The following is a 17,745-nucleotide window of genomic DNA, read 5'->3' on the forward strand; positions in this document are numbered from 1 at the left end:
TATGAATAGTGACAGCCCTTATAGTTTAAGTCTTAAAAAAAAAAAAAAAAACATTTCACAGTCTTGCCTCATTCAGATCATTTTTTAGGACACCTAAGTATGCCTCAAGGAGATCCATTAATTTGGAAGTGTGGTTCACACTCTGAAATGAACTCATTGCACTATACAGAGAATAAAAATTTGGCCCCAGCACTGAAGTAGTTATTCTTGCTAAACTCAAATCATAGGTGGTTTTTTTTTTTTTTTTGTATGTTTGTCCTTTTGGCAAAAATTTGTTCCTAATTAAATTAGGCATATAATACATCCATAATATGTAAAATTCTTAAGTTGTTAACTCATTACTTGCTTTCCAAACTCTCAAGATTTTTCCCATGGTACCTTCCCCATTGTACTTATTTGCAGATAACCTGCTCCACTAAAACCAGCCCACTTTCCAAACACACCCTGTACTTTCCCCTCTACATTTACAAGTTTAACTAATGTCATTTATTCCATGACATCTCATCACATCTTCCCAGACCCTTTTCTGACCCCTTATAGTAGCACACATAATGTCTTTTAGGCAATTTATATGTACGTGTTTTATCATTAGATCACCTTCTATCCGACATTTATATTTAATGTCTGCATGAGTAAATTAAAGAATGAATAAAGGAAAGGGTAGTCACATTCATCTTTATGCTTTTTTTTTTTTTATAGAAAGAGAGATCTTAAATGAGTACAGATGAAATGATACATAATTAGGATAGAACACTTTAAAATTTTTTCAGTCCCAAACCTGTAAAGTAAGGGGGAATATTTTCCAGCAGATAGTAACAGAGAATAGAAATCAATGAAAAAGTCAAGTGGTATGGCATTAAAAACTGTATTAGGCAAATGATTGATTTTTAAGAGAAAAAATAACTGTGATAAAAAACAGTCTAGGAAATTAGAAGTACTAGTTGAAACCCTTTGTAGCATTCCACAACTTGAAGGATGGTATTAAGTAGTTGTTTGAAATAAACAAATAAACTTTAAAAAAATGAATGAGATTAGGACACAAAAACATAAAGAGGGACGATCATGTAAAGACACTGAAGATGAGGGCCATCTGCAAGTCAAGGACAGAGGCCCTTAGAAGAAACCAATCCTGCCAATATCTTAATCTGGGATTTCTAGCCTCCAGAATTGTGAAGAAATAAATTTACTGTTTAAGTCTGCCAGTCGTGGTGTTTGTTATGGTAGCCCGAGCAAACTAATGCACAAGGTATATAAAGAACAGAAGTACATACCAAACTAAAGCACAGAGATACAATAAACAAAAAATAGACTGTGGGAAACTCTCTAGGTTAAACTATTCTTTATCAAATAAATTTCAAAGAGTAATTTGCAATTACTCTTAGAAGAAGGTGGAAAGAAAAATACCTATGCTTTAAAAGATACCTAAAAACTGTATTAAAAACAAAGTGGCAATATGGATTCATTTGGAGGCTCATTCACATTATTTTTAAAATTATATTTGAGAGAATCATAAGTTTGATCATGGCTAGGAATTTCATAATATTAAGAAATCATTGGAGTGCCTAGGCGGCTCAGTCAGTTAAGCCTCTGACTCTCAATTTCAGCTCAGGTCATGATCTCATGGTCATGAGATCAAGCCCTACGTCAGGCTCTGTGCTGATAGTGTGCAGTCTGCTTGGGAATCTCTTTCTCCCTTCTCTCTGCCCCTCCCCTATTTGCGAGCGCAAGGACGCGTGTGCGCTCTCTCTCAATATAAACAAATTAAAAAAAGTAATCATCATTAAGGGAAAGGGTGTATAGAAATTAAAACTCAGGGTCTCTAAAAAGAGGATTCTAACAGAAGACACTGTTCATAATAAACTAAGACCACAAGAGCCTACAACCTTAGGGTTTGGGTAATCCAGAAGTAGAACAAGCCTCTCACAGATTTACAGTCTAAGTTCAAATTCCCTAGGAAGCCCATGGAATCTCAAGCTTTAAACCTGGTTTTCAGGATTGATAGGAGCCACAATTACCTGGCAGAGCCAAAGAAGAAATCAAAAGAGTAATCAAAATTTTCCTTGAGATACATGAAAATTGAAGTATGATATATAAAAAAAAAACTTACAAAGTGCAGCAAAAGCAGTTCTAAGAGGGAAGTTGTTAGCAATATATGCCAACGTGAAGAAACAAGAAAAATCTCAAGTAAACAATCTAACTCTATGTGTCAACAAATTATAAAAAGAACTAACTATACCAAAGGTGGTATAAGAAAGATTATAATAAAGATCGGAATGGAAATAAATTAAATAGAGACTAAAAGGCAATAGAAAAGATCAATGAAACTAAGAGCTGTTTTTTGCAAAAGACAAAATTGACAAACCTTTAGCTAGACTCAAATAAATAAAATGAGAAATCAAAGAGATGTTACAACTGATACCAGAGAAACACAAAGGATCATTAGACTACTATGAACAATTATACACCAACAAGTTGGACAATCTACAAGAAATGGACAAATTCCTAAAAACATACAACCTACTAACACTGAATCATGAAAATAGAAAAATTGAACAGATATATTACTAACAAAGATATTGGATTAGTAGCCCAAAACTTCCCAACAAACCAAAGTCTAGGACCAGATGGCTTCAGTGGTAAAGTTTACCAAACATTCAAAGAAGAATTAATACCAATCCTCCTTAAATTCTTCCAAAAAAACCCAGAAGAAATAGTTCCAAACTCATTTTACAAGGCCAGCACTACCCAGATACCAAAACCAGACAAAGACACCACAAGAAAAGAAAATTACAAGCCAATATTGCTGATGAACATAGATGCAAAATGCTTAACAAAATATTAGCAAGCCAAATCAACAATACATTAAAAAGATCATACACCATGACCAAGTGGAATTTATTTCAGGGATGCAAAGATGGCTCAACACCCATAAATCAATCAATATGATACACCACATTAAAAAAAATAATAAAGGGAGGGGCACCTGGGTGGCTCAGTCAGTTGAGTGTCTGACTTAGGCTCAGGTCGTGATCTCAGGGCTCCTGAGTTCGAGCCCTGTGTCGGGTTCTGTGCTGACATCTCAGAGCCTGGAGCCTGCTTTGGATTCTGTGTCTCCCTCTCTCTTTGCTCTCCTCCACACACTCTCTCTCTCCCTCTCTCTCTCTCTCTCTCTCTCCCTCCCTCTCAAAAATAAACAAACATTAAAAAAAAATTTTAAATAAATAAATAAAGGGAATAAATCATATGGTCATCTCAGTAGATGAAGAAAAAGCATTTGACAAAATTTAACATCCATTCATGATAAAAACTCTTAACAAAGTGGGTATAGGGGAAATGTACCTTAACACAGTAAGGGCCATATATGAGAAGCTCACAGTTATATTTAATGGTGAAAAACCAAAATATTTTCCTCTAAGATCAGTAACAAGACAAGTATGCCCACTCACTTTTATTCAACATAAGATTGGAAATCCCAGTGAGAACAATTATGAAAAAAAAAAAAAAGAAAGAAAGAAATAAAAGGCATCCAAATTGGAAAGAAAGAAAACTATTGCAGATGACATATTATACACAGGATATCCTAAAGACTCCACCTAAAACCTGTTAGAACTAATAAACCAATTCAGTAAAGTTGCAGGATATAAAATCAGAACTGCTTAATTTCTATATCCTAATAATGAACTATCAGAAAGAGAAATTTTTAAAATCCCATTTTTGATGATATCAAAAAGAATAAAATATCCAGGAATAAATCTAACCAAGGATGTGAAAGACCTATACACTGGTAACTATAAAACACCGATGAAAGAATTAAGGAAAACACAAATAAATGGAAAAATATGCCATGCTCATATATTGGAAGAAAACTGTCAAAGCATCCATACTACCCAAAGCAATCTATAGATTCAATGCAATTTCTATCAAAATTCCAATGGCTTTTCACAGAAATAGAATGAACAATCCTAAACTGAATGGAATCAAAAAGACCACAAGTAGTCAAAGTAATCTTGAGAAAGAACAACAGAGCTGGAGGTATCACGCTCAATAATTTCAAACTATACTACAAATATATAGTAGTTATGATTGTATAGTATTGGCAGAAAAATAGACACATAGATCAATGAAAGAGAACAGAGAGCCCAGGAATAAACCCATGCTTATCAGGGTCAACTAATTTATAATAAAGAAGGTGACAATATACAATGGAAACAGGACATTATATTCAATAAATGGTGTTAGGAAAACTGGACAGCTACAGGCAAAAGAATGAAACTGGACCACTATCTCACACCATATACAAAAAATGGAACTCAAAATGGATTAAAGGATTGAGGGTAAGACCTACAACCATGAGACTCCTAGGAAGAAAACATAGGAGGCAAGCTTCTCCTTGACATCAAACTTGCCAATGATTTTTTTTTTTTAATTTGACACAAGCTTTGACAAAGCAAAGGCAAAAAAGCAAAAATAAGTAAGTGGGATTAAATCAAACTAAAAAGTTTCAGTACAGCAAAGGAAACCAACAAAATACAAAGGCAATCTAGTGAATGGGGAAAAAAATGTTTGCAAATTCCTTATCTGATAAAAGCCTAATATCTAAAATATATGAAGAACACATATAACTCAAGGGAAAAAAAAAACAATATAAACTGAATTTAAATGGACAGAGGAACTGAACCTTTTTCCAAAGACACAGATGGCCAACAGGTACAAGAAAACATGTTCAACATCAGTAATCATCAAAGAAATGCAAATGGAAACCACAATGGGATGTCATCTCATAGCTGTTAGAATGGCTATCATCATAAAGACAAGAAGTAAGTATTGGAGAGGATCTTGAGAAAAGGGAACCCTTATAAACTGTTGGTGAGAATATAAATTGATGCAGTCACCATGGAAAACAGTATCAAGTTTCCTCAAAGAATTAAAAATAGAACAACCATAAACCAGCAATTCTACTTCTGGGTATTTATTTGGAGGAAATAAACCACTATCTTGAAGATATATATGGACCCCCACGTTTAATGCAGCATTATTTGCAACACCCAAGACATGGAAACAACCTAAATGTCCATCACTTAGTGTATATTTTAGTAAGGGTATATACACACATGTGCACGTACCAACTCCCCCACACCCACAGTCACAATGGAAAGTTATTCATTCATTAAAAAAAGAAGGAAAACTTCCCATTTGTGACAACATGGATGAAACTTGAAGACAATTATGCTAAGTGAAATAGACAAATACTGTATTATTTCACTTATATGTGGAATCTAAAAAACAAAAAATTGAATGTATAGATACAGAGAACAGACTGGTGGTTGCCACAGGGTGAGATAAAATGGGTGAAGGTGGTCAAAAGGTACAAACTTCCAGTTGTAGTTAACGATATTGTGTTTTTCAAAGTTGTTAAGACAATGTTGAAAGTTCTCGTCGCAAGAAAAAAAATTTTAACTTTGTGTGGTGATCAATGTTAACTAAACTTATTGTAGTAATCCTATTGCAATATATCACCTATCAAATCATTAGGTTGTATACCTAAAATTAATACAGTGTTATATGTCAAATACATCTCAATAAATAAATAAGTAAATAAATAAATAAATAAATATTGTAGGTATAAAACAATAATTGTGAAGTTTTTCTAAATATATGAAATTAAAATAATCAACATTAGCATTCAGGTTAGAAGACAGTAAAGAGAGTTAAAAGCTTTTTAAGATCTTGTATTGTCCAAGACATAAGTAGAAGCACTGATTACCATTTGAGTTTTATATGTTAAGACATGTTAATTTTTCAAAAAAATTTTTATGCATTTATACATTTATATTCAATACTTAAAATTACAAGGCAAATGATGAGTTGAATGTTCTATCAGTTCAATAAGCTGTCTATTAATTGAGACATTTTTGCCATAGTGGAGAAATGAGCATTCAGAAAAAAAGACAAACATTTAAGTTTTTAACTTTCAGGATTTGCAAAACAGAATTTATCTACTAGCCAAACCTCAAACTCTACTACCTTTTAAAAAAAATCCTTGAGTGCTAAAGACTTATTGAGTCAGACTTATAGAGGTATATCATACATATAGTAACAATCATTTTTAGGTGTACAGTCCTATGAGTTTTGACAAATGTATATACTGTATATACAATACCAAAATCAATATATAGAATTATAAATTATTACCTTCCAAAAGCTCCCCCTCCTTTGTTGTCAGTCCTCTCCCAATCCCCAGATGAGGGACCACTGATTTGGTATATTTCCCTTACAGCTTTGCCTTTTACAGAATATAATATAAACTGAATTATACAGTACGTAGCCTTCCTTTTATGTCTGGCTTCTTTCACTAAGCATAAGGCTCTGGCAACTCATCTATGTTACTAGGTTTATCAGTAGTTCTTTTTTATTATGGAATAGTGTTCCACTGCCTGAATATACCATAGTTACTTATCCATTCACCAGGTGATGCATATTTGGGTGGTTTCCAGTTTGGGACAATTTTTTTTTGGGGGGGACAATTTTTAATAAAACTTCTATAAATATTCATGTACGGATCTTTGTGTGGACACATAGATCTTTTCTCCTGAGCAAATACCTAAGCATGGAATTTCTTGGTCATATGGTAAATGTAACATATAACTTTATTAAGAAGATGCCTGTGGTGGACAGACTCTAAGATGGTTACCATTTATCGCAGCCTCCTGGTATATATGTCCTTGTGTAATATCCTTCCCTTGAGTGTGGGAAGAACCTGCTTCTAAACAACAAAATACAGCAAAGGTGATAAGAATGTCACTTTGATGGTAATATATATAATTTTAATTTTCGTCTTGCTAGCAGACTTTTTCCATGTATTCTCTTCCTTCTTGGTTCTGATAAAGTAAGTTGCCATATGGAATGGTCCATTAGCAAGAAGGTGAGAACAGCCAAGAGCCAGCAATGAGCTGAGCTCTCAATCTCACAGCCCACAAGGAACGCTATTGTCCTGTCAACAATGGCATGAACTTGAAAACAGATCCTTCCCTGTTTGAGCCTCAGAAGAGACCTAAGCATGACTGACAAACTGACCGCAGGTTTGGTGCAGACCATGAACAGAGGACCCAGTAAAGCTCTGCCCAGAATCCTGACTCATAGAAACTGTGATATAATACACGTGTGTTGTTTTCAGCTGCTAAATGTATATAATTTGTGGCATTTGATAACTAACACACTGTTTTCTAAAATGATTATTCCATTTTATATTCTCACCAGCAATACATGGAAGTTCTAGTTGCTTTGAACACCCACTATACTTGGTAGTGTCAGTTTTTGTAAATTATGACAATATTAAAAGACATGTCTACTAGTATCTCATTGTGATTTTGTGTTCCTCTTATGACTGATAATTTGGACTATTATATACATATGCTTATCTGCCATCCATCTTTTCATTTTATTAATATTTTATATTAAATAGCAAAATCTTTAGGGTCTCCTGGGTAGCTCAGTTAAGCATCTAACTCTTGATTTCAGCTCAGGTCATGGTCTCACAATCCTAGGATAGGACTCTGTACTGGGCATGGAGCCTGCTTAAGATCCTCTCTCTCCCTCTGCCCCTCCACCACTCACGTGGGTGCTCTCTCTCTCTCTCAAAAAACCAAAATCTTTAAATTTCAAGTCAAATTTGTCAGTTTTTCTTCTGGGCTATGTACTTTCTGTGACTTAGCCAGGAAATCTATGCTGATCTAAGGTTACAAAGACTTTCTCCTATCTTTTCTTGTAGAAGTCTTACTATATTAGGTTTTACATTTAAGTCTATGATTCATTTTGAGGGTTTTCTGTATAGTATGTGAAGCACGGATTGGGGTTCATTTTTTGGTACAGCGGCACCCAATTGTTCAAGTACCATTTGTTGAAAAGACTCATTTTTCCATTGTATTTTCTTGGCATCTTTGTTGAAAATCAATTGATCATATATGTGTGGTACTATTTTTAAACTGTTCTGTACCAGTGATTTCTATATCTGTCCAAATCAACACAACATTGCCTTGATTACTGTAGTTTCATAATAAGTCTTGAGATCAGGTACTGTAAGTCCCCTAGCTTTGTTCTTTTTTTTAATTGTCAATTCCTTATTATTTGATATATAGGATTCAGTATCATAACAATAAAAAACTCAATAGGCTTTACTGTAGCACTCAACAAGCTATTTCTAAAATTTTTATGTTGCTATGATCCAAATGTTTGTGCCCAGCCCCCCCAAATTCATGTTGAAAACCCAGTAAGAAACATAATGGTATTAAGAAGTAGGGCCTTTGGGAGGTGATTAGGTCATAAGGGCAGAGCCCTCATGAATGGTGTTAGTGTCTTCATAAATAAGGTCCCAGAGAGCTAGCTCATTCCTTTACCATGTGAGGATGTAGTGAGAGCTCTGCAACCCAGAAGAGGGTCCTCACCCAGCTATGCTGGCACCCTGATCTCAGACTTAGCATCAAGAAGTGTGAGAAATAGGGGGGCCTGGGTGGCTTAGTCGGTTAAGTGTCCGACTTTGGCTCAGGTCATGATCTCAGGGTTCATGAGTTCGAGCCCCACATCAGGTTCACTGCTGTCAGTGCACAGCCTGCTTCAGATCCTCTGTTGCCCTTTCTCTGCCTCACCCTCTGCCATTCATGCTCTGTCTCAAAAATAAACAAACATTAAAAAAAAAGAAATGTGAAAAACAAATCCCTGCTGTTTTAAGCTACCCTGTCTGTCGGTATATGGTTAGAGCATCCTAACAGACAAAGACATATGGAAATAGAAAAGACCAAGAACCATAGTGTTCTTAAAGAAGGTGGAATATCTCATTCTGTTAGATACTGAGACTTGTTATAAGGCCAGATATTGAGCCTAGATACTACAGACTAGATACTACTACTAGATATTAAGACTTGTTACAGTAATTAAAACAGTGTGAATAGACACACAGGTTGTCAAATAGAACAGAGACATAACAGAGAGCCCAGAAATAGACGCACACGTATATGGGTATCAATTTATGACAAAGCCTGCAATTCAGAGCAGGGGGGAAAGAATGGTCCTTTCAATAAAAGGTATTAGAAAAACTGAGTATCTAGTTGTGAAAAAGTATGAAACTGGATTCCTACGTAGCATCAGTTTTAGGTGGATTATAGACCTAAAATCTCTTCTATATGTCATTAAGAAAACAACAGACAAGTAGATAAGTGAACAAAAAACTTGAACAGACACTTCACAAAAGAAGAAATTCAGAATGCCAATTAACATGTAAAAAGATGCTCAAATCTCATCAGTACTTAGGGAAATACAGAATAAAAGCACTATGTGATAATATTACATATACATCAGATTAGCTAAAAACCTGATGATACCAAGTGTTGCCATAGAATTAGAGCATCAAGCACTCCTATAAATTAATGTTGGGAGTGTAAATGGGACAACGTTCAGGCATTATAAAAATGGGGATATGCCCTAACATCCAGCAATTCCACCCCTACTTTAATACCCTAGAGAAATTCAACAACAGGTACTTGTATGCAATATAAAAATGTCCTTCCTAGCAGCACTTTTTTTATAAAGGCCCCCAACTGAAAACTTCTTTATTTATAAATATTTACACAGTGCAACATTAAAGAAAAGCCTGTAATTTCCATAAAAGTTAAGACAATGGTTACCTCGGCTCTAAAGATGCTGATCAGGGCCATGTGGATAAAGGAAGATGCTTCTGGAGTTCTTTCTATTCCTTTATACGATTTAGTTAAACTACACTTTTAAGCTTTAAGCCCTTTTCTGTATGTGTGTTTTCCACAAGAAAATAAATTTATATATAAGATGTAGAACAGGTTGCATAGTATGCTAGCATTTGTATATAGAAATAAGTAACAAATATATTTAGTATATTTTTATTTGTAAATAACTACATACATGTGAGTGTGTGTGTGTGTGTGTGTGTGTGTGTGTGTGTGTGTTATCTCTGATGGATTCACAAGACATTAATAACAGTGGTTGCTTTCGAAGAATTGGGGCCAAGGGTGGAAGAGAGACTTAGTATTCCCTTTTTGCTGTTTGCACTTTATACCAAGTGTTTTACTTTTACAAGATAGGTTTTAAATGTTATTTAAAACATAAACAAAAAAAAATTGTATGTTATACCACATGAGCCTAATGTTAAAGTGGGACAAAAAAGAGGGTCTATCTCAGATTTATTCCAGTAAAGAAAAGATTTAGATACAAATGCTGCTTCCTGTAGCCACAGCTTACCTCTTTGGAGTAAGTTTGGAACCAATATAACCCTGGTTATAGGTGTTTCGGTACACTAACACCATAGTAGAGTTTTATACACTAGTGATTAAGAAGTCACTTTGGTCCTAGAGGAACAAGAGAACCTAACAGCTGACTTGACAAGGTTTAAAAGACAGGGGATGAAGGCACTTCTCTCCCATCAACCTACCCACATCACTTGAATATAATGGCAAAGCAAATCCACTAAAGCAAACGCCCACAATCATGAGGTAGCTAGCACATTTACTCAGCTTAAACAGTTCTAAGATTTTTCTAAAAATGTTCCGCTTCAGGGGCACCTGGGTGGCTAAGTCGGTTGAGCTTCCGACTTCGGCTCAGGTCGCGATCTCACAGCTAGTGAGTTCGAGCCCCATGTCGGGCTCTGTGCTGACAGCTCAGAGCCTGGAGCCTGCTTCTGCTTCTATGTCTCCCTCTCTCTCTTCCCCTAACCTACTTGCATTCTGTCTCTGTCCCTCTCAAAAGTACACATTAAAAAAAATGTTTTTTTTTAATATTCTGCTCTTTTGGGTTTGCTGTAAATAAGTCACTAGGTGCTTTTTAAACACTCAAGGGAAAAAAAAAAACTCTTCTAGATGGCAATACTCACAGGAGGAAAAACTGAGATAATCAGAAGGAAGCTCTTATTTAGCAATATGGTTAGTAATTTAGTAAAATTTTGGTAATTTCAGTAATATTTTAGTGCTATGAATATGAAAGAAAGAAAATTCTATGCAATAGTTAAAACTCATTCAACTGAGAATACTTCACGTAATCCTCTTTCCTAAAGGCCCATTTGTGTATCTTTTGTTTTGATCACCAGGTCATCCCTAGGTTTTATTGTCTTGCCTACCCCTCAGCTAGCTGTCTCCCAACCTTTCTAGAATGAGGGCTACATGTACACACTCCTCAGCTTGTTTTTCTTTCTTTCTCCTTCTCTTTCCCTTCCTATACTTCCCTTCTTCCCTTCCTTCCATGTTTGTGATTTGGGATCCCATTTCTAGTGAATGATTATAAATGCCCTTCCTTATAGTACACTGAGGAAATTATAGGACATCTTTTCCTCTTCTATGTATTTTCACAAACAGTTCAAGTAAAATAGCCATGTTGCTCAAGTCTCTTTTACTTTGTTGAAATGGTCTTTTGGTAAAATACACTATAATACAGTACGGTAAAGATAAATGAAAGAAATTTACTGAAGGGAATGAAACATTTTCTGAAACTTAACATTTTTTTAAAGAATAATTTATGTCATAGTTTTTTTTTTTTAATTTAAAGGTCCATTAAATATAAAGACTGGCTATATTAACACACAAGGAATTATGATTCTCTAGCAAGAGTTTACAAATTATTTCCTACATTTCATTATCTAAATGCAACCATTACAGCTAAAACTTATAAAGGTAAGTACTCAAGATCAAAGCATCCTAGTTTATTCAGTTTTGGGTTTGGACGTAGCACTTTAATGCCACGTATGCTCTCCTTTACTATATGCCAAGAAGTGAATCACTGAAGATTCTTGGCTGAAACTGTTGTGAATTCTAGCAGTGGTCCTTCCTCATTTAGAGAAAAGCAAGAATGAAATGCCAAATTTATTTTTATAAGTAACCACCTTTCCTTATCTTCTCTACCATAACTATGAGAAATTATAAAAGTGTCAATCTAGAATATAGCCTTCTCTGATTACCTAAGATGACAAGAATGTAAACCCTAATGCCAATAAGATACTCTAACCTGTAAAGAAATGAGTCTTTCAAGAGTCTAAGAAAGATAGTTGGAGGAATGTCAATAGGAGTACCAGGCAAGACATCTAGTCTGGGACATTTGGGACATCCAGTCTGGGTTAATCTGAAAGCACTCCTAATAGAAGAAAATATTTTAAAAAAGAAAACAACAACAAAAACAAGCTAGTAGATATACTAAGGATAATGGAATACTGTGTCTAATCATGTGGTAGTTTTGCTAGCAGTATCTAGTTGTTTACCCTTTTCGGATAAAAACTTCCGTGAGTTCTTGTGTTTTGCCAGGACACCCATCTGAAGTCTTATAGGACATCACTGAAAAAAAAAACTACCTTGGTCCTTGTTAACAAGTGATCTTAATAGTTGCTAAATACAAACAGAAAAGGACTAATTTAGACCTTACTACCTTTTGTTTACTTTTTGTTTAGGGAATTTTTGAACTTCTAGAATAAATCAACCACTCAGCACCTTTTAGTTTGTGCAGAGATGGAGAGTAGGGCAGTGGAAATCCTTTTAAAACAGGTGTTTCCAGAGAATTCTGAATTTCTGTGTTTATAATTGTAGGCAAGGGAGCTTTGATTTTGAGAGATCGTAAAACTTGACAAAGAGTTTGCAAGCTGCCACATCCTAGTGCTTGAGGCTCCCAAAAAAGCACATCTAACCATCCTCCAAAAAAGACTGCCCTCTGACGCATCTGAAGGAAGAAGACAATCATGTTGAGACTCTTCATGAACTGGGACTCTATTTGGACAACCACATGACATCTAGATTGTTGATACCCTTTCTGAGGACATAATTCTGTCAGCTATACAGGAACCAAGTTACCCTGGAAATACAGTGAAATAAACCATAAAACTTTTCTGTTTATCAAGCAGAGAAAAATGATACTGCTTTCCTTAAATCTGGTTGGTTTCCCTTTTCTCTCACCTAATCAGCTCTTCAACCTGACTCTCCAAGTTGGAGCTTGAACTGACTGGGACCTTAAACACTTCGTTACTGTTTGTGTTTTCTTCTAATAAGCACATTACTTTACTCCCTTTTGAGGGAAGGTCCTGGTATAATGAGTCTATGCCTCTGTTAACTCCAAGAACCCTTAATTACTTCCACCACTTTCTCCATGTGTTTCCTTCACCAACTGCGTGAATCAGAGGCAGGCTGCTGGTTGTCAGAGACTGGAAAAGTCACTGGCCTTCCTTGTTGGCAAGGAACTGAATTCAGCAGTGTCTATATTCATAGACAGAGTATCCTGTCTCAGAGTTTGTGCAGCACCTTCTGTTTTTAGTTTACTGGTGATCGGGGCACATCACAAGAACTTGGGAGTGCAGCTAAAGCCAAATCAGACTTGACAGAAAATTATTAGCAGGGTACAGAAGGAAAAAAGATCTCCCTTCCTTTTTGTAATCAGGTTAATATGTGCATGGAATGTTTCACTTGAAAAGGTAGTGTGTTTTGGCAAAGCTGGTTTCTTAAGTAGAATTTCAGTTCCCATTATGCAAGGCTATCCATTGCTGCTCTGGCAGGGCCTTTGATCAGTGAACTCAGTGGGGGAGAAGGGCATAGGCATATTAATAACTTCAACATGTGGCCCTTCAGCCCAGCTGTACCCTAGTCTTGGAAAAAGGCCAACTGGAAAGGGTTTTCTAACACAACCTATGTATGCACATTTTGCAGAGGGGTAAAGAGAAGATAGGGGTTCAAAGAAGGAAATAAAAAATCTGGTTTTATGGTAGTTCTTTCTCTTGTCCTTGTTCCCTATTTGGAGCATTCTGCTACTACATATTTGGATCCTATGGAGTCTGGCTCCATCCACAACTTTTACTATCTTTGTTTCTTCTGCTATAATGTTATAAAGACTAAAGCTGCTGGTTTAATTTACATACCAGCTCAGGACAAGGTTAAGGAGAGGCAAGAGGCTCTGTAAGAGTCTAGAAGGATGAGAGATTAATGGGAACCAGGTGCCTGAAATAGGAGCCCAGGGTCCATTTTGCCAGGACTGTATCTTTTGCCCTTTACCCCCTGCATTGGTATTTTTTTACTGTTTTATTTTAACAATCACAGGCTTTAGGCCTCATTAAATTACTGCCACAAACTAGAGCCCAGCCTGCTCTTTTTCTGTGTTTCCTTATATTATTTCATATCATTCTCATTTCATTTCCTTCTTCTGGGATATTCATTTGCCATGTATCCCTGTCTGGCCCTCAAGAGGTTCCTGAGCAACTTTATATCATAGTCATGGAGAGCAGGCTTGGCTCATCACAAGTGGGTTCTCAATGATGACCTCAGCTGACATTCATCTCTTGTTCTCTCTCTTCTCTTCCTCCTTCAATTTTATGATATTGTTATCATTTCCTTGATCCAAACCAGCTATGCTTTTTTTTTTTTTTCAATTTTATAGAAAGAGTGTGCGAGTGGGGGAGACGGGCAGAGGGAGAGAGAATCTTAAACAGGCTTCACGTTCAGTGCCGAGCCCAACACGAAACCAAATCCCATGACTCTGGAATCATGACCTGAGCTGAATCAAGAGTCAGACATTCAGCTGAGCCACCCAGGCACCCCTAAAACTTCTATGCTTCTAACTGCCTGATACTAACTTGTAACAAAGGATTAGCAGGGAATAATCCCAGGGGTGGAATGATACCCAATGATATGTGTCTGTTAATATACAGTTTTGACTTCTTTAACAAAAGCCAGCATACCAGTGGCTTAAACAAGACAACAGTTAATTTTTGTGTCATATAACAGTCCAAGTTTGAACAGGGTGGGGCTGAAAAGTTGGCTCCATTGTTTCAAGGACTCTGACTCCTTCTATCCTGTTACTTTCTTATTCTCAACACCCAGGTTCCATCATGTAGTCCAGGATCGTTTCTCCAGCTCCTGTTCCCACATTCCCATTTGTGTCAGTAGGAAAGGAGAAAAAGGAGGGGACGACATGCACCTTCTATTTTAAGAGTGTTAAGTTGTACTTACTACTTCTCATATTCCATTGTCAGAACCTGATCAGTTAGCCACACTTAGATTCCAGAGAAACCGAGACATGAATTCTTTTGCTGCTAATCTTGTTACAGAAACCTGCTTACCATGTTGTTTTAGACAACTATGGAGATTGTGAAATTGTGAGATAGCTATAAAATGAACTAGCACACTTAAGCTGTCTTCTTAGAAAAGGTAAAAATTAGAAGAAAGTAACAGGTGACAATATCATGGTCATGTTTTTTGTTTGCTTCTGAATTACTGTTCTCTGATCACTTGCACTCATTTGTTCACTCAACAAGGTAAGCATACCACGTACTGTGTAAGTCTCTGGGCCTACAAAATCACCTTCAAAAGTCCTTGCCTTTTATGTATCTTCCCACAGGTACATGAAGGAGTCAAAAACAATGCTAATGTATATGAACATGGGACCTCAGTGGGAGTCTCATAAGGAGTGTGTTCAACAGATGAAAGGAAAAGAGCTAAGTAGAAATAAGGTAATAAAAACTATGTCAGTATAAAAAGATTAAAATTTATCCTGAAAAAGGCAATGGTGAGATACTAAAGATAAATTATAAGGAAATAACATGAATAGATTTCATTTTGAAGGATATAATTCCTCTATAAAAGATATACTTGATCTATTTGACTACATGAAAAAATTTTTAAAAGTCATGAAAAAAATCATGAACATCATGAAAAAAATCAAGAGATAAATGACAAAGTGAGAAAAATATTAACAACACATATGACAAAGGGCTAATTTCCTCATATAATTAAAAAAAAACCCAAACATAATAAACCTAAAGACTAGAAATACGAGAGAAAAGTGCCCCAAAATATGACAGCTCCTTCGTAAAAAAAAAAACAAAAAAAAACAAACCTAAGTTACCAATGACTTTCAAATATAGGAAATACATTCAAACTCTCTTAAATTAAAAAAAAAAAAAACCTCGACATATTACATCTAAAGTTTGCTAATATACCTTAATGGTGAAGATTGCAGAAAATAGGCCCTCAGGCAAAAAGCATTAGTCCAGGGGCACCTGGGTGGTTCGGTGACTTAAACAGCCAACTTCAATTCAGGTCATGATCTTGGGTTCATGAGTTTGAGCCCCGAGTCAGGCTCTGTGCTAACAGCTTGGAGCCTGGAGACTGCTTCAGATGCTGTGTCTCCCTCTCTCTCTGCCCCTCTCCCACTCACACTCTGTCTTTATCTCTCGCAAAAATAAACATTAAAAAAAACATTAGTCCAAAGTAAAAATAAGTCCTTTATAATAATGATGATGCTGATGATGATGTATTCCCCACTGTGACAAACAGGCTCTAAAATAGCTCCCAATGATCCCTGCTTTCTGGTGATGGCCTTGTGTAACACTTTCTCCTTGAAAGTGGGCTGGACCTAATGACTCTCTTCTAAACAAAAAAATATGGCGAAAGTGATGAGATGTTATTTCCAAGATTTACTTACAAAGGAACTCTGGCTTCCATTTTTCTCTCTTTTTTACTTTCTCCCTTAGTAACTCTGAGGGACACCAACTGCTGCACTATCAACTGTCTTTACAGAGGCCCATGTGGCAAGAGCTGATATCTCTAGCCAACAGCCAGTGAAGACCTGAGGCCTGCCAACAGCAAGTGAGTGAGCTTGGAAGTGGATCTTCCCACAGTTGAGCCATAAGATAACTCAAGCCCCAACCAACAATTTGCAGCCCTGTCAGACTCTGAGTCTGAGGACCACCTCAGCCATGCCTGATTCCTGACCCATAAAAACTATAATAGATGTTTCTTGTTTGAAGCCACTAAGATTTGGGACAATGTGTTACAGAGCAATAGATAACTAATACAGGTTTTCATATCTGGAAGTGGGGTTCTACTTTGGCTTTGGAATCAGGCAGTGGGCAGAGGCTGAAAGCATTTTGAAGGGCATTTTTTAAAAAGCTTAAACTGCCCTGAACAGAGTATTAGAAAAATGGATTTTGAGGATACTGCCATTTAGGGCACAAAAGGAAGTGAAGAACATGTTATTGCAAAGTAAAAGAGGGATCCTAGTTATGTAGTAGCAGAAAGCTTAGCAACACTACTGACTTGAGTAAAACAGAAAGCACAATATATGTTGAAAGACCTGCGTGACCTAGCTGTGATTCCCAAACAAACTGCTAGAGTTACTGCTTAATTTTTTGTTATTGTTGATAATAAAACAAGAGAGCAAGATACACTGAAGGAAGAATGGTTAAACAAAAAGAAGTCTGTACTGGAGAATTAAGATGGTATAGCAGGAAGCACCAGGAACTCATCTCCCTACCTAAACAACATTTGTAGGCAGAATTTGTCTAATAATTTTGAAACTCTGGAGTCTATTCAAAGCCTTGCAACTTATAGGATAAGTCTTGAATAGTAAATTAATTTTGGTCAATGTCAACTCTTAGAAGCAGCCACCCATTGCCCACTCCCTAGATGGGTGGCAGGCATTCATGTATGTGTTCAAGGAGCAGCTTGCACTCAGCTTGACAAAACCAGGATAGGTCCCTGTCTTCCAAATACTGAGGACCTAGGATCACTGATTACTGCTTCTTTTATTTTTCAAATAAAAATAAAGTTTTTATTTGAATTCCAGTTAGTTAATGCACAGTGTTACATTAGTTTCAGGTGTAGAATATAGTCATTCTACACTGGCATACATCACCAGGTGCTCATCACAAAAGTGCACTCCCTTAATCCCACTACCCACCTCCCTTCTGGTAACCATCAGTTG

This window comes from Panthera tigris, chromosome E2 (assembly GCF_018350195.1).
Source record: "Panthera tigris isolate Pti1 chromosome E2, P.tigris_Pti1_mat1.1, whole genome shotgun sequence".
In the NCBI taxonomy this organism is placed as follows: Eukaryota; Metazoa; Chordata; class Mammalia; order Carnivora; family Felidae; genus Panthera; species Panthera tigris.